General features: G+C 32.7%; 1 pseudogene; it reads left to right on the top strand.

Annotated features, from left to right (window-relative positions):
* LOC143387585 (axin interactor, dorsalization-associated protein-like) overlaps positions 1–21,718 on the top strand; it is a 36,785-nt pseudogene that overhangs the window by 1,300 nt on the left and 13,767 nt on the right.

Genomic DNA, 21,718 nt, shown 5'->3' with positions numbered 1-21,718 from the left:
TGAAGTGGTCTTTAATGTATTCACAATGTGTTATAACCATCACTATTGTAATTCCTAAAAATTTCTCCCACTCCAAGAAGAAACTTCATACCTGGTATCAGTCATTCTAAATTTTTCCATATCCTGGAAACCACTCATCTGCTTTCTTTCTCTATGAATTTACCTTTCCTGGACATTTCATGTAAATGGAATCATATAACATGACCATTTACATATGACTTCTTTTTATATAGCATAATCTTTTTGAAGTTCATTCATAACTGTAGCTAGCATATTATGTGAGTTTCATTCCTCTTTATGACTGAATAATAGTCTACTGAATATATGTACCACGTTTTGTTGATGGAAATTTTGGTTTTATGACTTTTTGATTATTACAAATAATGCTGCTATAAACATTTGTGTACATGTGCTTTGTGTGAACATTTATTTTTAGTTCTTTTGGATATATCCATTCAGGAGTTTGATGGAGCATACAGTTCCTCTGTATTTAACTATATTAAACTTTTCCACAATGGCTGGCACCAATTTGCATTCCCATCAGCAATGTATGGGGGTTCCAGTTTTTTCCGTACTCTCCCTACGCCTATTATTTTCTTCATCTCTTTAAATTATATCCATCTGCATGGGTGCTAAGTAATTATTTTATGATTCTGATATGCATTTCCCTGATGTCTAATGATACATAATATCTTTTCATGTGTTTATTGGCCATTTTTATAACTTGTTTAGAAATATGTCTAATCATATACTGTGTCTAAAATTGGTCTCTTTTTTTCCTCTCTTTCTTCATAAGAGTAAGTCTTTGCCTTTTGCTGTCTCAGAAATAGCTTTGGATCTTCACCATTGAGCTTGGACTAGCATCATAAATTCATCCTGGAAAACTCACTCAAGGCCTACCTGCCATTTTTAGATATGATGATAACTGGGCAAGCAGTATTTTCTGTTTTTGATTGGTGGACGGCTTTTCTTTATTTTCCATTTAAAAATGTTTCAAAAGCATATTTTGATGGAGTTATTGTCATGGCTGTAATTTGGATTTGGGCAAATCTCATTGGGAAATGAATTATGATAGAATGATAACGTATCTATGGTTGATATATTATTGGTGCTCACTGGAAGTGTTAAAGTAGAATCTGGACAACTATTTATTGGTTGTTTATAGAAGAAATTAGTGCATAGTAAAGAAAGTTGAATTATGTGCTTTTTGAGATTCTTTGCAGCTCTAAGATTCTGAAATTTGTCCCAGTGAAATGGTATAAAAAGTATCTTATTTCATCATTATTTTGTACAAACTTTTTTTTTGTAAAAAGTTTGATTCTCAGGGTAATGTAGATTTGCCTTGAAAATGTGGAATTACTTCAATAACATAACAAAGTATTATGCACTTTATTGTTTTTAAGAGATTTAATTTGTTTTACTTTGTTGCAGTTGAGATAGTTTGCTTTCAGTTCTAAAAAAAGTTTTCTTCTTACAGATTAGCAAGACATCTACAAAAAGAGGCCCAAGCTCAACACAACAATTCTGAATTCACAGAAGAGCAAAAGGTACCATCAAATAATATCTAGATATATTCAATTCCAAATGAAATTGCTCTTGAGTCCATTAAGCAGAAAAATAAACAAAAAACTGTTATGTTTAAGTAAAAAAAATCAGATTGATTATGCTTTGCCTAACATTAAGTGAACATTTATACAGATATATAACTTATCACTTAATGAATTACTTTAGTTAACTATTTAGGCCTTATTTAACTCTAATGGAAGTCATCCACACTTTTAGTTGAAAAGCGTGGGTAACCCAAAGACTGGAGTTTGTTCTGAGTCACTTGGAAAAACAGAAGGATTGGGAATAAGTGCATTCCACCTCAATGCTTAACTATGAATTTTCATAACTCTTTATGTATCACCTCTCAAAGCAAAACAGAAAACACCCACAAAACCCCCCAAACCAAAAAACAAATGGAAAAAAATTAGCTCAAGTCAAGAAGTTGGCGTACAGATCTGTCAGCTAAATAAATATATAAGATTGCAAAATGTTTCAGTACTGTTCTTTCTTCCTTGAATTAAAATTTTTGTATATCAAGTTGATTCCCTGATAGAGATTATGTAAAAGGGGATACTTTAAAGTAACTTCATTCTAAAAGAAGAGAAGAAATGGGAGGAAACAACTCCCATTTTCTCCTGGCTCAGAGTAACTAGTTTTAAGTCAATTTTTAATCCTGTAGATAGTGAAAAATATGTGTTAGTCTTTTCCTCATCTCTTAAGAAAAGGCAGTGTGAAAATCCTGGTGACCTAATTCACTCTTATTAATACTTTTCTTTTTTTGCACAAGGGGAAATGGGATTAATTTTTGCATAACTCTTTAATTAAATCTAAGCAAGTTTTTAGTCCATAGGCCTGTGTTTATTAATTCTTAGTTACAGGAGTTTGGGGAGAAAAAGCCCCCAGAGTGTTAGCTGTATTTCTTGCCCAAATATATTTGTATTTTTAAAATATTTAAAATCTACTTCAAAAAAATTATGTTACTGCAATTTAAAAGGGTGTTTTTCTTTTTTCCTTAATAAGTGCTAATATCCACAATAGATTTAAGAGACTTAGGATCTTAGTCCTGGAAAATAATTATCACAAAGGAAATAGCTGATATGCTTAAGGAAAGGAACAAAGACTGTACACTATACCACTTCTATAAAATTTGCGAAGTCTGTCTAGGAGTTGTTTATGAAATGATCAGCAGGCATCATTGAATTAAGACTTAAAATATCTAAATCTTGATGAATAGAATCTTAGATATCCAGGTACATAAATTAATAGTTAATGAAGTATGTTATAAATATGAAGACAAAATAAAAAAAATGTAAAAAAGTTTTAATGATCCCATATTTTAGTCACCTGTTTGCCTTCAGTTAGTTAGATTTCTCCAGCATTTGTTGCTCAGGAGTAGAACCTGTGAGCCACATGGCCTGAGATTAAAGTCTTTTGACCTCCTAAAACATTCTAAAATTACAAAACAAACAGGTTAATATCAAAAAATGAACCTTGTTAAGTGATGAGAAAAAAATTAACTTTTTCTTGATTTTTTTTAGTATTCTGAGACTAGAGTTGGTGTTGATAATGCTATTGAATCTTTAATTTATAGCTGTTTAGCTTGTCTTTGGTTATAAAGACCCCCAGATCTTGTACTTCAAAAGATCCAGGAGGCTGCAGGTCCTAGAGGAGAGAGCTGAGACCTAGAGTCAGAAGACTGAAGTCTTGCATCCTGGCTTTGGCTCTGGGCCTGATTTTCCTTATATAAGACATGAGAGATTAGAGAACTCTTAAGTGACTTTAAAAGGTCTTTCCTTCCTAAAACTCCAGTGACCTCTACATGTAAAGTGGTCTGTACCTCCTCCTCTCCTGGAAGCCTTATTTCTGAGGAACATATTATTTATAATACCTGCCCAGGAGGCATTTCTGGCTGCCAGGTGTAACTGCAGACAGAGCTTCTGTCTGCCTGTCTATTCCTTGGTCTTGAAGAAGGACCCCAAGTCATTCTGTTCTACTATATAAGGCAAGTTATATGCATTTAAAGGTTTAAATTTCTGTGAAAATGCAAGTGAAATATTCACAACAGACAGAAACACTCATATTGATGTATAGGCCTTATATGATTGTTCCATAAGAAAAAATTATCAAAGTCTTCAGTTAATAATGATTAGAAAAAGAGAGGTCTTCAAGACATGTTCTGGGAAACACTGGCTCTTAAAAATTAATAGATTGTGTCTGTGTGTATGTGTGTGTGTCTGTGTGTTGTGCTAAGAATAGAACCCAGGTCCTCATGCTAGGCAAGCAAGCACTCTGTATATTAGTAAGCTACATCCCCAGCCCAATAGGCATTACTTGCACACAGTTTGTGACTTCTCTGGACTTTTAATATTCTAATGTGTATGTTGGATATTTTAAAGAGTTTGGTTGTGCAGTATTTTAAAAATTATTTGCTTTTGAAAAGCTCCCCTCCTTTCTTTACAGAATATTTCATTGGATATAGTGTTCTAAAGAACATAATACAGGAAATTTTGACACATACTGTTAGATCTGCATTAAATACTATGCCTGTACATAAGCTGGAGAGAAAACTGAATTTATTTTTCTCCAAAAAGGAAAATAGAAAATGCTTTTAACCTTATTCTTTGCAAAAATGTTGTTTTATTTTGAGTTATATTTCTTATGCTTATACTATTTCATGTATTGATAGCAGTGACGAGTTATATAATTATGCCAACCATTCAGTAGTTAGTGGAACTTTGAAAAATGTTTTTGGTTTTTAAAAACCAATCTTATTACTAAAGTGCTTTCTTTATGAAACTTTTTGCTGTCTAGTTCACAGTGAGCTCTCAAATATATTTGATGAATAAATGTTTTATTAAAATAAATTCTAATTTTTAAGAGAATAACATATTTTTCCAATGTTTATTTTATATCTAAAGAATTCTAAAGCAGAACTACTAATCTGTCTAAACCAAATTAATTGGTGATAGAATAAAAACTTCACATTTATTTCCTATTTTTAATATTCTCAAAGATTTCTAGTTAAAACAAGAGTTTATGATTCTTATTTGATCCTCCCTCACGATTAGTTCCCTTAGCTTTCATTTCAGTTTTCAATAGTTTTGTCATTATAACAACTGGGTTTAGTGGCCAACAAAAAGCTGCCAAAAGCTTTCATTCTGTGAAATTCCCTACTTTGGTGTAGTAGATTTTCTCATGTAAGATTCTGGACAAAATAGAACATCCTGTCTCATGACACTTAGAAAGTTTTTCCCTGTTTTGAGTCAAACTTGGTGGTAATGAGAATCACAGCACTATATACTTGTTTTATGTTTTATCGATTCCAACTTTCTACTTCCACTTTCTCTCTACCCCAGTGTTATCTCTCCTCCAACAGCTAGATGGAAGATGAGTGGCTGCTTAAATATTTAAAAGTTAAGTCTGGATTAAGAAAGACTGTACTGAATTATGTTTATTTTCAAACTGATTTTATTCATTATATAAATTGAATACATTTTAGCAAAATTAATTTAGCTCATTAATTGTCCATTTTTATTCCATGTTTTCCTTTAACTGATCTTTAGGGCTCTCAATTTTCTTAGCAATGACAAACTAAAGTAGATAATACTCTAAAAATGATACTGTTTTCTGTTTCTTATCATATTAGGTATGAGCAATTAATTTGAATAAAATGCTAGTGATTTAAGTCTTTCTAAAAATCAAACATCACTTCAGTGCTTGGTTTAATGTACATTAATTAAAGTAGTCAATACTTATACTCTGGAATATGTGAACTTGTGCTTCTTTATCATTTTTCTGAACTGTTCATTTTAAGGAAGGTGACACTGTTTCAGTAGCAAGCACTTGATTTTGACATCAATAAAATCTACATGTTTTAAAAGTTATTGCCACAGCTGAAATAATAGTGTTTCACTTCTTTTTTAATACTGAAGCTGGGTGTGGTCCCTTAAAATAGTTATGAATAAGGCCTGTTGGTATTTTACCATAGTTCAGTACATTTCTGTATAAAAAGCTATTGCCTTTGCTTAACTTGAAGAAATGTTTAAGTGAGAATAGTTTGTTAGTGGTTTCTTATTGTTCAGGTACAACATTTTTATCTTAAATGTTTGAAGTGTGAAATAAAATGGATTTTAAAGTCAAGAAGGAAAAAAAGCTAACCACTATTTTGAAGATTATCTCATTGATACATCTCAATAAAAGCAAAATTCTTTTATAAAATCAGTTTTGAAAGAATATAGTAAAGAATATAGCTAAATGGAATTGATTGAAGTGTGTGGTTTTATTGAATATCTTGTGTGTTATATAGAAGGCATTGATGACTGGGACAAATTACTTAACCTGTTCATACTTCAGTTTTCACACCTGTAAAATGATCATAGCTAACTCTGAGTTGTGGGGAGGGTTAATTAAATTAATGTTTATAAATCACTTAGGAGAGCCTGTCGGAAAGTGTTCATTAGTTATTAATAAGTGGTTAATAATTAACAGTATTTGTTATTAATAAATTATTTGATTATTATATTTATACTTAATTATTTACTAGTTTTGCTGGAGTTGAGTGGTATATTTGAACAACAATGATTGGGGATATTAGACTTTATATAGAAAAGATTGCTTACTGCTGGTTTCTATACATAGCTATTTAAGAGGATGAATAAACCTGAGTATTTTGCAAACTATGTATAAATATAATTTTCAAATGTAATCTCTTTTCAGATTAAAATTGCATATTTTCTAAGCTTTTTTATATTGAAATTTTTAAAAGATTATGGAGATAATTAAATATTATTACTTGTGTGTCTGAGAGGCATATCTTGCTCAATAATAGTTTTTTTTTGTGAGTTGCTATCCTAGCTGTTTGTTGATACAGTAATTGAAGAGTGTCCACTAGCCTAAGCACCAGGGGCCAGGACAATACTGTTACTTCCCTTTACTCCTCTTTTACCTTTCAAAGAACATTAACCAAACACAAAATCACCAAATCCCCAATTTACTAAACATTTTGTAAGTCATACATAAAATGCGTTCAGAAAAATGTGTCAGTTTTTTTCCAAAATATGTCATTTTGTAAGCATTGTAAATGATGTACACAGTTTTTTGCTTTTATGATCTAAACTTATTCCTAAAGACATTTCAGAAATATCTTTTTTGGAAGGACCTAGAAGTCTCAGTGTCATTGTTCAGCTGCCTGCCCTGATAATTTCTTTTATGAATCTCATGAATCTCCCCTTTTCATTTCCACCTTAGCTATTCATATTCTTATTCTGAATATTGTTTAGACAGTTTGAAATAACTTAAATGATTTTTCCTTCAGTTTTTCCCCTTTCCTTTAAATTATGTATACATTGCATACCTGTATCACAATAGCCAAGGGGTTTTTTGTTTGTTTTTTTAGAAAGAATCTCACCGTGTTGCCCACACAGGCCTTAAACTTTTAGGCTCCTGCCTTAGCCTTCCCAGTAGATGGTACACATAACTATGCCCAGCTCACAACAGTGTTCTTAAGGGCATGTCTGTTAAAAAAAAAAAAGAACAATAAAAACACACTTCTGTGTAACTTATTGTTAAAGAAATCCTAGATTCCTCAGCAAGGAGTTTGTGGAAGGTCCATTTTCAGAATGACTATGCCCTACTTCACTTTACTTTTCAAACCTATCCCTCTGCTTTCAGTTGGGGATTTTAAGTAATTGAACCATGACAATTTTCCAAACTCTTTGATTTGGAAATCCTCCCTAGTCTTTGGGACTGGATTCCTAATATAGATCTTGTTCTTTTCCTTTAGGACATAAAAGGAACTTATTTTGCTGAAGCTTATAGATTGAGTGTCTCTCTTTTTAATATAGTGATTTTGTATATGTTTTATCACACATAATAGAACATGAGCATATTAAAAGCAAGGACTGTGCCCTATCACATCTGTTTTATAGCTTATTTTATAAAACAGGTAGACTGTAAAATCTGCACCATTCATCACAAATACTGATTTTGTTAATATTGCCTACGTTTTTAAACAAGTCAGAATTGAGCTTTAATCAGAATTAAATTAGACCATTGTGCTATCTTTCAGATATCTTTTAGTAAATTTCAGGCTTTATGAGAAGATGATTGGAAGGGAAGATGTAAAAAATCCCTTTTCATTGCCCTCCCCCTTTTTAATTTTCTGTTTTATTTTTTAAAGTTAGTATTTGGGGGCTAGAGTTGTAGCTCAATGGTAGAGTGCTTGCTTGCCCAGCATGTGTGAGGCACTGGGTTCAATCCTCAGCACCACATAAAAACAAATTAATAAAATAAAGGTATTATGTCCATCTACAACTAAAAAAGAGCTATTTTTAAAACAAATAAAGTCAATATTTTAACTTACAGATAACAAATATAGTACATATAAATGGGGTAACATGTTTTGATACATGTATATATTGTGTGATATTTAAATCCAGTTAACATTTTCTACTCACTTATCATTTCTTATGTTTAAAAACTTTCAAATTTTTCTTTTTTCTTTTGAAATGTAGGATGCATTTATTTATCCCTCCACCCACCCCTACTGGCTCCAACCCCTGGTAACTACTATTCTACTTTCAACTTCTATGAAATCAACTTTTTTGTATTCCACATGAATAAGATTTTTTGGGTCTCGTCTCTGTGCCTGGCTTACTTCATTAATATAATGATCTTGTTCCATCATGTTGTTGAAAAGGATAGGATTTCTTTATTTTTATGACTGAATAGTATTCCATTGTGTATATATAACATTTTTTTATCCACTTATCAATTGATGGACTCTTAGGTTTCCATTTCTTGGCTAATAGGAATAGTGCTGCTATGAGTATGGGAGTGCAGGTGTCTCTGCAGCTTACTGATTTCCTTTCCTTTGGCCATATATCCTGGAGTGGAATTGTTGGATCATATCGTAGTTCAATTTTTAATCTTTTGAGGAACCTCCACACTGCTTTCCATAATGGCTATCTTTGTTGCCCTTTAAATCATATCTAGACCTATCACCAAACCAAACTTGATTTAGAATTGGTTATGGCATATTAGTTTAGAGGAGAATATATACTCATCTCTCTCCCACTTCTCAGCCCTTTGTCTTCAGATTCTCTTCCCTAAAATCTGCAAGGTGCTAGAAAAGGAATAATAATTTATTTAAAGAAGTATAGATCTCTTTTGTAAATTTTTTAAATTGTAGATGGACACTATATCTTTGTTTTATTTTTTTTAATGTAGTACTGAGGATCGAGCCCAGTGCCTCACACATGTGAGGCAAGTTTTCAACCACTGAGCTAAAATCCAAGTCCCTATAGATCTCTTATAAATAAAAATTCTTGATTTTAGTAACTGACATTTAAAATTATCTTGGGATGTATAGCATTTTTTTCCCTACAGAAAACCATTGGCAAAATTGCAACATGCTTGGAATTGTGAAGCGCAGCTTTACAGGTAAATGGATTTTTTTAATGAATTATTCTAAATTGCTCTAATAAGATATTAGACATTCATGCCCAAAGCAATATTATCTCAGAAGGGTTTTATAACAATTGGAATTGATCAGGTGAACTCACACTTAAATGATTTAGTTCATACTTTGTACACTGTAGAAATAAAAGGTATGATTTTAATTTTTTCTGTTTCTATTAGCTTGAATATTCCAAAAATCAGTTTGGAACTTTTCATTTTCTACCTTTAAAGCAAGAAATATATTTATTTTAATATTTGATTCTTGCCACTTAAAAGACATAGGGTATAGTGAAATCTTTGTAATGAAAAGATATAATATGCATATTTTAAATTTAGTCCACACAGTCCCAGGAAGAATTTAAACTGGAGGACCTGAAGAAGCTAGAACCAAGTAAGTTTTGTTTTATATTTTTTAGTGATATTCCTTTAGAAAGAGTTTTATCTGTTGTGAATATTAAGATTGTTTAGCACAGAAAGTGATTGGATTTATTTCTCTTATTTTTTGGTGCTTTTAAACTCCTACAATATTTGCATTTTTAATTACCATTTGGATTTCATCTTGCAGTATGGGCAAAGGCACAGTGTGAATAACTGAATGAATGTAAGTTAATGTAGCCTTTTTAAAAATTTTTTTTTAGTTGTAGACAGATACAATACCTTTGTTTTATTTATTTGTTTTTATGTGGTGTTGAGGATCAAATCCAGTGCCTCACACATGCAAGGCAAATGCTCTACAAACAGAACTATAACCCAGCTCCTGTACTCTTTTTTTTATTGAGATAAGATTGCACATCTCAGTGCATTTATGTGACTAGGGAATAGTAGATTTTATTTATCCAACTAAGTAAGATTTTTAAGTAGGGAATCATAAAATCAAAGCATTTTCAAACAGAAAGGAGTCTCAGACTTGTGGTCACATTCTCTATTGAGGAAAGAAATGAAATGATTTGTTTGCCCTGTTTCATTTAAATCCCCAGTAACTGAGCAGGGTCTAGATCTCAGAACATTTGTCAGTCTATCTCAGTTCACACTAGTGCAATCCTTTTAATGTAAACATGCTTTGAGTAAGAGGTAAAAAATTAATTTAAGAACTAAAGAGGGCCTTGCACAGTGGCGCATGCCTGTAATCCTAGCCGCTCGGGAGGCTGAGGCAGAAGGATATCAAATTCAAAGCCAGCCCTAGCAAAGCAAGGCACTAAGCAACTTAGTGAGACCCTGTCTCTAAATAAAATATGAAATAGGGCTGGGGATGTGGCTCAGTGGTCAAGTGCCCCTGAGTTCAGTCCCAGTATCCCCTGCCAAAAAAGAACTAAATAGAATGTTCCTATAAATTCCACAAACTGCCAATATCTAATTCATTCATAGCAATTCTAACAAAGACATATATTATTGAGATAGCTGAAATGTGATTGTATTGCAAATCCAGGGTAGAAAAAGGATTCTCAGAGTATACTGAAGGGGATCTGATTTTCTGTTGTTTGGGTTGGAAAAGAGAAGTTAACAACAACAGACAACAACAAAGGAATGCGTAATAGATTTGTTGTGATTCTGGTGGCTTTTCCACAGTTTTAGATGATCATATTTCATTTCTTCAGAACACCATCCTTCTGAATATGGCAAGAATTCTGATGAACTCTGTCATTTTAATAGTTTTGGTTACTTTATGTAATCCAGATCATAAAGTTCTTTTTTTTTTCTTGTTGTTCTGGGGATCAAACCCATGACCTCACACATGCTAGGCAAGCGTTTTACCACTGAGCTACATCTCCAGCCATAGATCATAAGAGTTGGAGATGTTATAAGAGACACACTTATATTCAAAAATAGTTCTTATGCCTATATCCAATGTATATAAGGATACTAATCAATGTAATATTTCTCACAATTTTTTGGGGTTTTTTGTACCTAAAACTTTATTTTTCAAAAGCATTAATAAATACTTTGTATATGATTGAGATATAATTTATATAAAGCACAGTTCACCAATTTAACATATCATATTCAATTTTTTAGTAAATTGGAAGAGTTATGCAGACATCACCACAATCAATTTTAGGACATTTTCATCACCACAAGAAGAAACCCTATTCCCATGAGCAGTCATTCACTTCTTGCCATCCCCCTAAAATCCCTTCCAATTCCCAGCCCTAGGAAACCATTAGTTTGATTTCTGTCTATAAATTGTCCTATTGAAGACATTTTATTTAAATGGACTCATATGATATATAATCTTTTATGACTGGCTACATATAAGATTATTTTGAGAAAAACACATTGATGGCTTTAAATAAAATGTTGCAACAGTTGTTTGTACAGTGGTTCTACTGAAAATTATGTTTGTGTGTGAGTGTGTGCATATGTGTGTGTGTGTGTGTGTGTGTGTGTGTGAGAGAGAGAGAGAGAGAGAGAGAGAGAGAGAGAGAGAGAGAGAGAGAGAGAAGAGAGAGAGGGAGAGATGATGCTGGGGATTGAACCAAGGGCTTTGAGCATGTTAGACAAGTGCTTTACCAGTAAACTATGTCACCTGCCCTCAGTTTTTTATGATAAAAATAATTAGGATTTTGGCTTCTTATTCAGTCACTATTTCCTATTAGTTTGTTTCCAAACAAAATTTAAGAATCTTATAGATACACAGAGTGGCTGTAAAGACTGTGGATGTTTATTTCATATATTTATTATCTCTTCCTCTGAGCATGCTCAAGTACTTCTATTGCCTCACAAGATCTTTCATTAATTGCCTTTTTTTTTAGAATAGCATCTATATGCTAAGCACTTGAATCCTCTCAGTTTCATTTTTCTAAGGACAACACCGACATTAGCTTGTAAATCCCAGGAATGAGTTTTAGGGTCACCTGGACCGGTTCTTTCACTATGCTGTTATTAATACCTGTAGTGGTGCTGTACTACATCATTCCTAAGTACAGCTCTCCAGTTCAAATTCCTAAGAAATTTTTGATCCATGTATTAGTCGAAGATCAGGTTAAAATCTATTACTTTTTCGGCTTTTTAAAAAAGATTTGGAGTAGAAATGGAAAGAGAATTTTGGAGATTCACTTTATTATATTTTTTATAATGTTTTTCATTTGTACTTTTCCCTTCTTGATAGTTATCCTTTTAGATGATTTTAATTTGCTGTTGCTTCTGAAAGAAACATAAATGAGTATTTCAGTAGGGTAGACTCTGTAATTTGGAATTTATCCAAGCAGGGCACTTGTTGTGAGTTAATTATTGAGTTGGAATTAAATATTTTCTACAAATTGGTATTTAGTAATATTTCAGATTAAGTATACTTATTCAAGCTTGCTTTTTAAAAAATTAAGCCTCTTCTAAGGAAAAATAGTGAATTCTAACTTTTAATATGTTGAACTTAGCTGGTTTCCTTTCTTTTAAAAAAAAGTTTTTTTTTAAATTTAATTTTGTGCGTGTGTGTGGTGCTGGGGATCAAACCCAGGGCATTGCCCATATAAGGCAAATGCTCTGCCACTGAGCTACATCCCTAGCTCTTGGCTGGTTTATTAGGCTGATGTATTCTTTACTTCAACATTTTGAAATCTTTTAAATTCTGTCTGAAAATACTAAAACTATGATTGTGAAAGTCTGAGCCATTTTTTCTTATGTAATTGCAGTAATGTACTGCTGCTTACTCAAGCATATCTCCCCACCACCACCCTGCAAAATTCCCTTCTATTAAGCCACCCTTCAAGGCTTCACAGAATCCCACCTCTCCCTGAAAGCTTTCTCTGCTGTCTCTATAGAGGCATAATTAAACTCTGCCTCCTCTCCTGTATAGGATCATTTTAACTATCCATTGTCAGACTCTCACATGTGTTATTTTTCACTTGTATTTGTTTCAGTCCTCAAAGAGATTATGAATGGACTCTTCCCCCACCCCAGCGCCTATTGAATGCTTTAAGTGTAGTATGAACTTGGCAAGATTGTGTTGAGTTAAATAGATTTGAATGTTTTGAAGGAATCTTTTCCTATAATTTAAAAAATACCCTTTCAAAATTGAGGCAGCTGCCCATTTTTCCTACCACAAAAATGAAACACATCAGTCACAAAAGCAGAATGCATTTTGATATTTGCCTGTGTGTCATCTTTTGAGGGTTAGCTTCAGGAGGTTGGTAGGTCCATCCTCCAAGAGAAAGGCTGGGAGTGCTGAATTTTCCATGGTGGAGTAGCATCAGATGTCTGCCATGTAGTGATCCAAAGTGTGTAAGTCCTACCAAATCAGCCCATGAATCTCCAACCCATGACATGCTTCATACTTATGATAATATCTTTTGTAAAATTCAAGCTCCTCTTCAGATCCTCCTAAGACATCATTGCTAGTATTGGTAGAAAGAAAACTCTATGTAAAGTTTAAGCTATTTTAAAAGAACAATAGAAGCTGTTATTCCATAGTTGTTGAAAATGTAAACCTATACTACAGTTATAGAAAGTAAAACATAATTTGTTTTTTTAGTTCTAAAGCTATTCACATAAATTAAATGTTTGATAATACTTTAACTTGTAAAAATAATATAACAAAGCTATTATTCTAAAGCAAATACTTCCTCTTCAGAGCTTTGATACTAAAGAAAAGAAAATACTATTTAATTATTCTGTTACAATACAAATGCAAGATAACCACTGAGCCACATCCCCAGCCCTATTTTGTATTTTATTTAGAGACAGGGTCTCACTGAGTTGCTTATGCCTCACTTTTGCTGAGGCTGGCTTTGAATTCTTAATCCTCCTAAGCCTCTGGGATTACAGGTGTGCACTACCACACTCAGCCAAGATATTCTTAATAACCAAGATATTTTTCAACTTTTTTGTTTGTTTTTGATGTACTGGGGATTGAACCCAGGGGTGCTCTACCACTGAGCTGTATTTCCAGTCCTTTTTATTTTTTAAAACTTTTTTAGTTGTAGATGGACACAATACCTTTATTTTATTTATTTATTTCATGTAGTGCTAAGGATCGAACCCAGTGCCACATGTGCAAGGCAAGCACTCTACCACTGAACTACAACCCCAGCTCTTTTATTGTTTTATTTTTATTTTGAGACAGGGTCTCCCTACGTTGCTTAGGCAGATGAACTTCTAGTCCTCCTGACTCAGGCTTTTGGTACCTAGGATTACAGACACATGCCACCATCACAGGATCAACTTTTAAAAATTATTGTTATATACATTTTTAATGGTTGATTTTTTTGCCCATTTTATTAAACTCTTATTACAATATGATCTTTTCTGTGTTTTTGTTTCTGATATAAGTGAGACATGATCTTTTTGTTACCTGCTCCCCATTCTTGGGTATCTATTCCATTGTTGTGTAAGTGATCAATATTTATTAATATTACTTATTAATATTGAGTTGATTTAATAGTTTAGTAACAATGATCATGCAGAAGTATAGAAAAGATGTTCTTGTATTAAAAAATAAACAGTACTTCTTAGTAAGATAAGAAATATTAGGATTCTAGTCAACTAGATCAAAAAGGTCATGGAGAGAGTGAATGTCCATTTTAGATTTTCCCTCGCCATTTTGTATACATTTATTTAGGCTGTAATTCTCTCAATAGCCTGTAAAGGAAGTAGCATTCTCATGTTAGAACTGGGGAGATTAGAGTATTTATGTAAATGTTCAAGTTATTGTTGTAATTGTAGGGCTAGGTTTTGATTTAAACCTTCTACTTTGATCTCCTGCTGCTTCCCCTTTGCTTGTCAGACTTAAGTTCTCACAGTCCTTTCTATGCCTTGAATAAGGCAAACTCTTTCCTACTTGGAACCTTTGTTGTTGCTCCAGCCTGTTCTCTAATACCTGGGAAGCCCTTATGCTAGAGCCACTTGTGGATGATTCCTCTCATCTCAGGTCTTGGCTCAAATGTCTTCTTACAGTTTAGTTTCGAAAGGCACCCTGTCTACCTTAGCTACTCTACCAAGTTCTCTCTGCTTTTACACAGCATCCTGTTTGTATCCTTCATACCACTAATCACATCTTACATTATCTAGTTTATTTATTGGCATATTTATTGTCTACTTTTCCTTAGTAAAGTCTAAGATCCAAATATGAGTTCTTGATTACTGTGTATCTTTAACACCTAAAGCAGTGATTGGAACATTGTGAGTACTCGGTATGCATTTGTTGAGAAGAAGAAAGAGATAAAGGATGAGGAAGAGCTAAAGGAAGAGAGAATTAAGAGTGAGTAATGAGAATCTAGATACAAGTTTCCAACTTCTTTCTCACTGGATGATTGACTCCTATTGGAATAAGTTATGTAATTACAACCTGTTCTTTTTGAATTTTCTTATTTAGGAATCCAATATGCCATACTTTTTTTAACTCAAATCTGCAAGACTCCAAAATTAAAGTCTGAGTAATTAGAGTAAAAATCATGGGTTGCCCAATTAATAATGCTAAATATTCACCTTGAAATAATTGCAGGTAGTCACTAGGAACCCATAAATTGGGAAATGAAACAATAAATTTCATAAAATACTTTTCCAGATACAGATAGAATTGTATAACATCTGTCTGTAGGCTTACATTCCAGAAAGTAATCAACCAGGACACAAGAGGTGATAGCATTATGTTGTTTGATGACTTCCCTGAGGAGAGAGTCTGCTGTGTGTGTGTGTGTGTGTGTGTGTGTGTGTATGTGTGTGTACACATGTGTAAATATACACACACACACACACACACATATATGCATGTATATATGTGTGTACACATATATAATAAATTTCATCATAAAAGGAATATTAGAATTATAACCTTGTTGCTACAAACCTTACCAGTGTGATAAGTATAGAGGGAAATCTACTTAGGATAAAGAATAAGATGTGATTATCTATTTCTCTTTAATTAGTCATCTTCAGTATCAATCTTTTAGTTAAAATACTTCAGGAGAAGAGGTATTCTCTTTCACCCTATATCACCTAGGACCTTGTACATTGGAGAACTATTTTATGGTTCATTTTCTATCAGGGCTCTGAGACTTTCCTTGGAGATCTTACAGTACTCTGAAAATACTGGTACCTGCAGTCCACTATGGACATTTTTATTTTGCTAAGACACTCAGTAGTCAATTGCATAGTCTTGAAATGATAGTGAAGCTCGGAATTTAAAATACATATATTAATGTGTGGTTAATACATTATAAAATACGATTAAAAGTATCAATTTAAGATATAACATATAAGACTAACTAATATATAAGACTTAATAACATGTAGGACTAAGATATAAGATATAAGACTAATGTTTGTCTATGTCTTTATTCTAGTCCTAAAGAATATTCTCACATATAATAAAGAATTTCCATTTGATGTTCAGCCTGTCCCATTAAGGTAAATAAATAAGCATCCATATTTTGTCTTCTGATTTTATTATCTATTTTATGCCTGTTTTTTAAATATTTCTGGATTTTTTCCCTATCAAATTTGGTATTGGTGATATGACTGATACCATTGGTAGCAATGAAATGATTGACATTGACATTTATATCAACATTAACCTAATAATCAGCATCTTATCTGGGAAGTTAGTGGCTTTGAGGGTTAGCTGGTGTATTAAGTGGAGTAGCTCACTAATTTTTCTGTCCTTTTTTATATAGGAGAATTTTAGCCCCTGGTGAGGAAGAGAATTTAGAATTTGAAGAAGATGAAGAATAAGGTGGTGCTGGAGCAGGGTCTCCTGATTCTTTTCCTGCTAGAGTGCCTGGTGGGTACAAAAAATGTACATTATATAATTCAAGGTCAGGTGTTTGGAACTTACTTTTGTACTTGTTAGTGGCAGGTAAAACATCTCCAAGTTTGCCAATCTTCAGCAAATTATCACGGCCATTCTGTTAGCGGTAGCTATCGGTTTATTGTGAAAGTATCTTACTATTTGTGTCAGGGATCCTCAAAACATCCCATGTTTAGTGATTGGCTAGGAAGACCCACAGGACTCAGCATATAGCTGTACTCACAGTTGTATTCTGAGTCATTACAACAAGAAAACACAAGAACAAAATCAGCAAAGGGTAAAGGCACACAGACAAATTCCAGAGGAAACCAAACTTCTAAGAGTCCTCTTCCAGCAGAGTCAAATATGTACTCGATTCTCTCAACATTCTTTCACACCTGTGAAATGAAAAATATTGTCTATTGGGGAAGCACTGTAGAGATTCAGTGCACAAGACACTTATTGGGGTTAGCATGAACCAAAACTACAGACTACAGGAAGAAAGCAAGTGTTCAGCACAAACCATATTGTTTGCATGGGCCGTTTAGGCACAGTGATCTTCTTAACAGGGCACGATGGGAATCCTGCTGAAATCCAGGTTCCCAGACGCTAGCCATGGACCAACATTGTAAGTAGGCTTTCTAGAGTAACTGTTTGCTATGTTAATTATTTTCTTTATATATCTAGCTGTTCTTTAAATAATCATATATGATTGTGAAACCTGGACCTGGAGGAACAGATACTAAAGAGTTTCCCTTAACAGGGAAATAAAGAATACATAGCAAGTCCTTTTTATTTGTGGAAGATCTTAACAAGGTTGTAAAATACCCTAGTCAAGCACCCTGAGTAAATTTTTTGACTCTTCCACTTCTATACTTTCTTCTTTTCTTATACAGTGCACAGTTTTTACTTCTGATGAACTAGTTCATTTTTGGAAGTGTAGAAATAACACTGTACTATTGTGATGTATTTTTTAAAAGACTCTATGCTTTATGGTATAATTAAATATAATATACTTATCATCCAGAAAACTTCATAATTAAAGTCAGATTCCAGTAATTTAAATACTCTTTGGTAGAAGACGTTTGAAATATAAACAGTATAGGCTTAGACAAACAAGATACCTGCGCTTTTGAGTCTAACATCTGCCAATCAGTAGTTAAGTGACTGTACTTAATTCTTTATAAAAGGAGATGTTGACAATGCCTAATTTGTAGGGTTACAGTAAAAATTAAGGCACCACATACAAAGCATTTGGCATGATACTTTTCATTTGCTGGTGTAGTGGTGGCTACTGTATTTTCATTATCACCTCTAAATGGTGCTAATGTCCTACACCATAGGATTATTGGAAAAATTACAGTCACTATAAAATGTTATTGTTAGTGTTTCTTTGGTACAAGGTAAGTATTTCCAATCTGCTTATCCTTATGAAGAAAGAGCTATATTTTACTTGTCATATTTGTAGGAAATTTCAAGATTGCTGAGATGATGAGGTAAATAAATTTGCTAAAATTTTTCTGTATTTTTTATTTCCTTTTCAAACCACATGCTATAATTGAAATAGATTCCAGTTCTATAAATTTCTGGTTTGGTTATTTGTTCACTAGCTATACTTCTGTAGCAAACAAGATCCTTGAAGCAGATGATATAAGTCATGAAATGGACAGATTTAGGTCTTTATGGGGTTCAAGTTGCTGAGTTGAAAAGAAACTCTGTAAATTAAGTCTATTTGCTATGAAAGATTAAGCCCAAAGTAATCAGATTTTTGTATTCTGATATAGCATTTTGGTATTTTATTTCAGAGATACAGAAAGCTCACTAAACCCTTCTATTCCCTGAATTATTTTCCTCAAAGTAAGAAAGAGTACATATAGTTCAATTGGCTATATTTGATTTGCGATGATATTTTCAAGGGCCTGTGTCATTATAAAATTGAAAATGTCATTGAAGGACAATTTAACCTTTAACTTAATTGTAGAATGGGAAAAAATTGTTATACTGTGGACATCCAAGATTTCAGTCATGATAAGGCTGTTGTGTCTACATTATCATGGCAGGGTGCTTCTAAGAATTATAACATTTTTATTATGTTTATTTTATGTAATTTATATAATTGTAAGTTTGTTGTACTTTTTTTTTGGTACTGAGGATTTAACACAGGTTTACTTTACCAGTGAACCACATCCTCAGCCCTTTTTATTTTTTATTTTGAGATAGGATTTCACTTAGTTGCTGAGGGCCTCACTGAGTTGCTGAGATTAGTCTTAAACTTGGGATCCTCCTGCCTCAGCCTCCCAAGTCACCTGGATTCCAGGCTTGTGCCATAGCATCTAGCTTATTGTGCTCTTTTTAAAAAAAAGATTTATTAAGGTGTCACTTACATATATAAAAGGCATCTTTTTTAGTGTGCAGCTTTATGAGTTTTGACAAACACACATGCTAAACACTACTACTGTTAAGCTAATGAGATGAAGTATAATATATAAATATGGTATGACCAAAAGTTGTTTATTCCCTTTTAAAATTAAAAATGGATTTTTATCCAACGTTTCTTGAAAAGAATAAAAATTGTTAAACCTTTCTTTGACATTAATATCATTTTCAAAGCCTTCAATTCTCATAAGACAAACAGTAACTTTTGTGTACTGCTTTAAACACTAACTGGCTTAAGTCCAAATAGTAGTTTAATTTTCTTAAGGTAATCTCAGTAGATTTTATTTAAATAGAGGATATAAATTTATAACTTATCATTTATTACCTGAAAATTTATTTATCATGTTGAATATTAAAGCTTCTAAATGATAAACCAAAGTAATAGAAATTAAAAAAAAATAGCTGGCCAGGATTACATGCTTATAATCCTAGCTACTTGAGAAATTGAGGCAGGAGGATTGCAAGTTTAAGACCAGTGGGGACAACTTAGAGAGAATTTGTCTCAAAATAGAAAGAACTATGGATGTAGCTCAGTGGTAGGGTGCTTGCCTCACTTGTGTGAAGCCCTACATTCGTTTCCTAGTACCACATGCACAAGTAGCCATGACACAATTTTAGACAAAATTTTAAAAAACATTTCTGAGTGACCTAAACATAAGCCTAGCAATTTCAACATTATTCTAGATTTGTATTTGTTATTCATCTTTTATATAGTCTTAGATATGTACAAAAAATGTTTTTTTGAAACTCAAAATGAAGAGTGAATCTTACTTCTTTAATATCAAACCTGTACTTGTTTCTTTCCTGCATAAATATTCAATTCTGAGTTGAACTTGAGAGTTAAGCAAATATGGATTTCATTTTCAGCTAAAGTGCAGTTTTTTTCTTACCCATGCATATAGGAAGTTGAACACTGCAACAAAATATACATTGCTGTTCCATGAATATTAAGGCATCCTTATTTCACAGAATTTCAGAATATATCTAGGGTTAATCAGTAAATACCACCAAAGTGTGCAGTTAGACTCTGGCTCTCTGAGGACTTCCTTCCTCTCAAAGTCTCAAATTCTCAGACTGAGCCAAACAGTCAGAGCCAGAGTCCCTCATCCAGTCATGTACTTATGTTGAAAGGAAAGGAAAATACCATTCAATGTTATCTGGTAGTTCTCCTAGCTGTTTTTCAATAGTTTTAAGGCTTGCTAATATTCTATCACTCTCAAGCAGTTTTGGAAACATTTTAAGATTTCTTTTTTTATAATTTGTTTCTTGTTTGTTTGTAGTACTGGGGATTGAAGTTGGGGGTACTCTACCACCTAGCTACATCCCCAGCTCTTTGATTTATTTTTTTAGTTTGAAACCAGGATTTTGCTAAGTTGCCCAGCTGGCCTCTCCTGCTTTAACTTGCCAAGTTGCTGGGATTACAGGCATGCACCACTATGTCTGGCTCAGTTTTTTTTAATCCATGAATCTTGTCACTTGAATTCAAAAAAGGTTTTCTCCAGAGCTTTGCAGAAATTGGTTCATAGGAAATGTCTATTGAGTAGGCTCTTCATCAAGGCTCTAAGCAACATCTGGCCTGCTTTTTCTTGAAAGTGCTCTGGCCACTCAAATTTTTAACCCAGCACCTGTAGTAACTCTTCCTTGCATGCTAAATAGCATCTGTGTATGAAACATATACCCACTGATTAATCGTAGGTTTTGTGAGAGTATTTATTATTTTTTTCCAGATATGATGGTGACACTTAAGAATTCAGCCATTATCCAAATCACATATTTCTGAACACAGAAAAATACATATTTCTAGTACCAGTCAATAAAGAAAATAAAAACAAGAACATACTCATATAACCTATATACAAACAACTTTAATCAGGTATAATTTTTGACAGACTTAGAAATATTATTATTTGAAGCTAATGACCCCTAAGATTTTTATCAAACTTTTAATGTAATTTCAAAGTGAACAAACTTCTTATGATTTTACTCTTTATTTTGAAAGGTTGGAGCAGTTCCTCAACTACTAATCAGTTACCACCCAAAAGAAATTGTGCATGTGTTTTTATATTTTCACACAATTTTTATGTGTGTACAAATTGCAGATGTGCAGTACAAATTGCAAAATTTTTCTCTTGCTAGATTTTTAAGACCCATTTCATGTTTTGTGCCATCTACAAAATGTTATGACCAAATAATGATTTGACAATACCATTATTTTAAATTATGTTAAAATTATCCCAAAATATTAGAAAATATTATTTTATATATATCCTTTTTATTGCATTTTAAAATTACAAAGAAATGTGCACTTAAAAAAAGTGTGTGACAGACTTTGAATTGGTAGTATCAGACATCTGAATTTAATTACAAGTATGATAAATCTAAAACAAAGAAGACATATATAATCATATACATATGATAATGCTTAGTTTACATATTATATATCAGGTACATCTCTGTCCTAAAAGTATGGATAAAAATTTTGTACTTCTTATTCATGACATTTAATTCACCAAGCACCAAGGCAAAATGAACACTGACTCACCTCTTAGTGAAGTAAAT

Source organism: Callospermophilus lateralis, unplaced genomic scaffold (assembly GCF_048772815.1).
Source record: "Callospermophilus lateralis isolate mCalLat2 unplaced genomic scaffold, mCalLat2.hap1 Scaffold_312, whole genome shotgun sequence".
Lineage (NCBI taxonomy): Eukaryota > Metazoa > Chordata > Mammalia > Rodentia > Sciuridae > Callospermophilus > Callospermophilus lateralis.
This window is presented reverse-complemented; position numbering and strand designations above follow the sequence as displayed.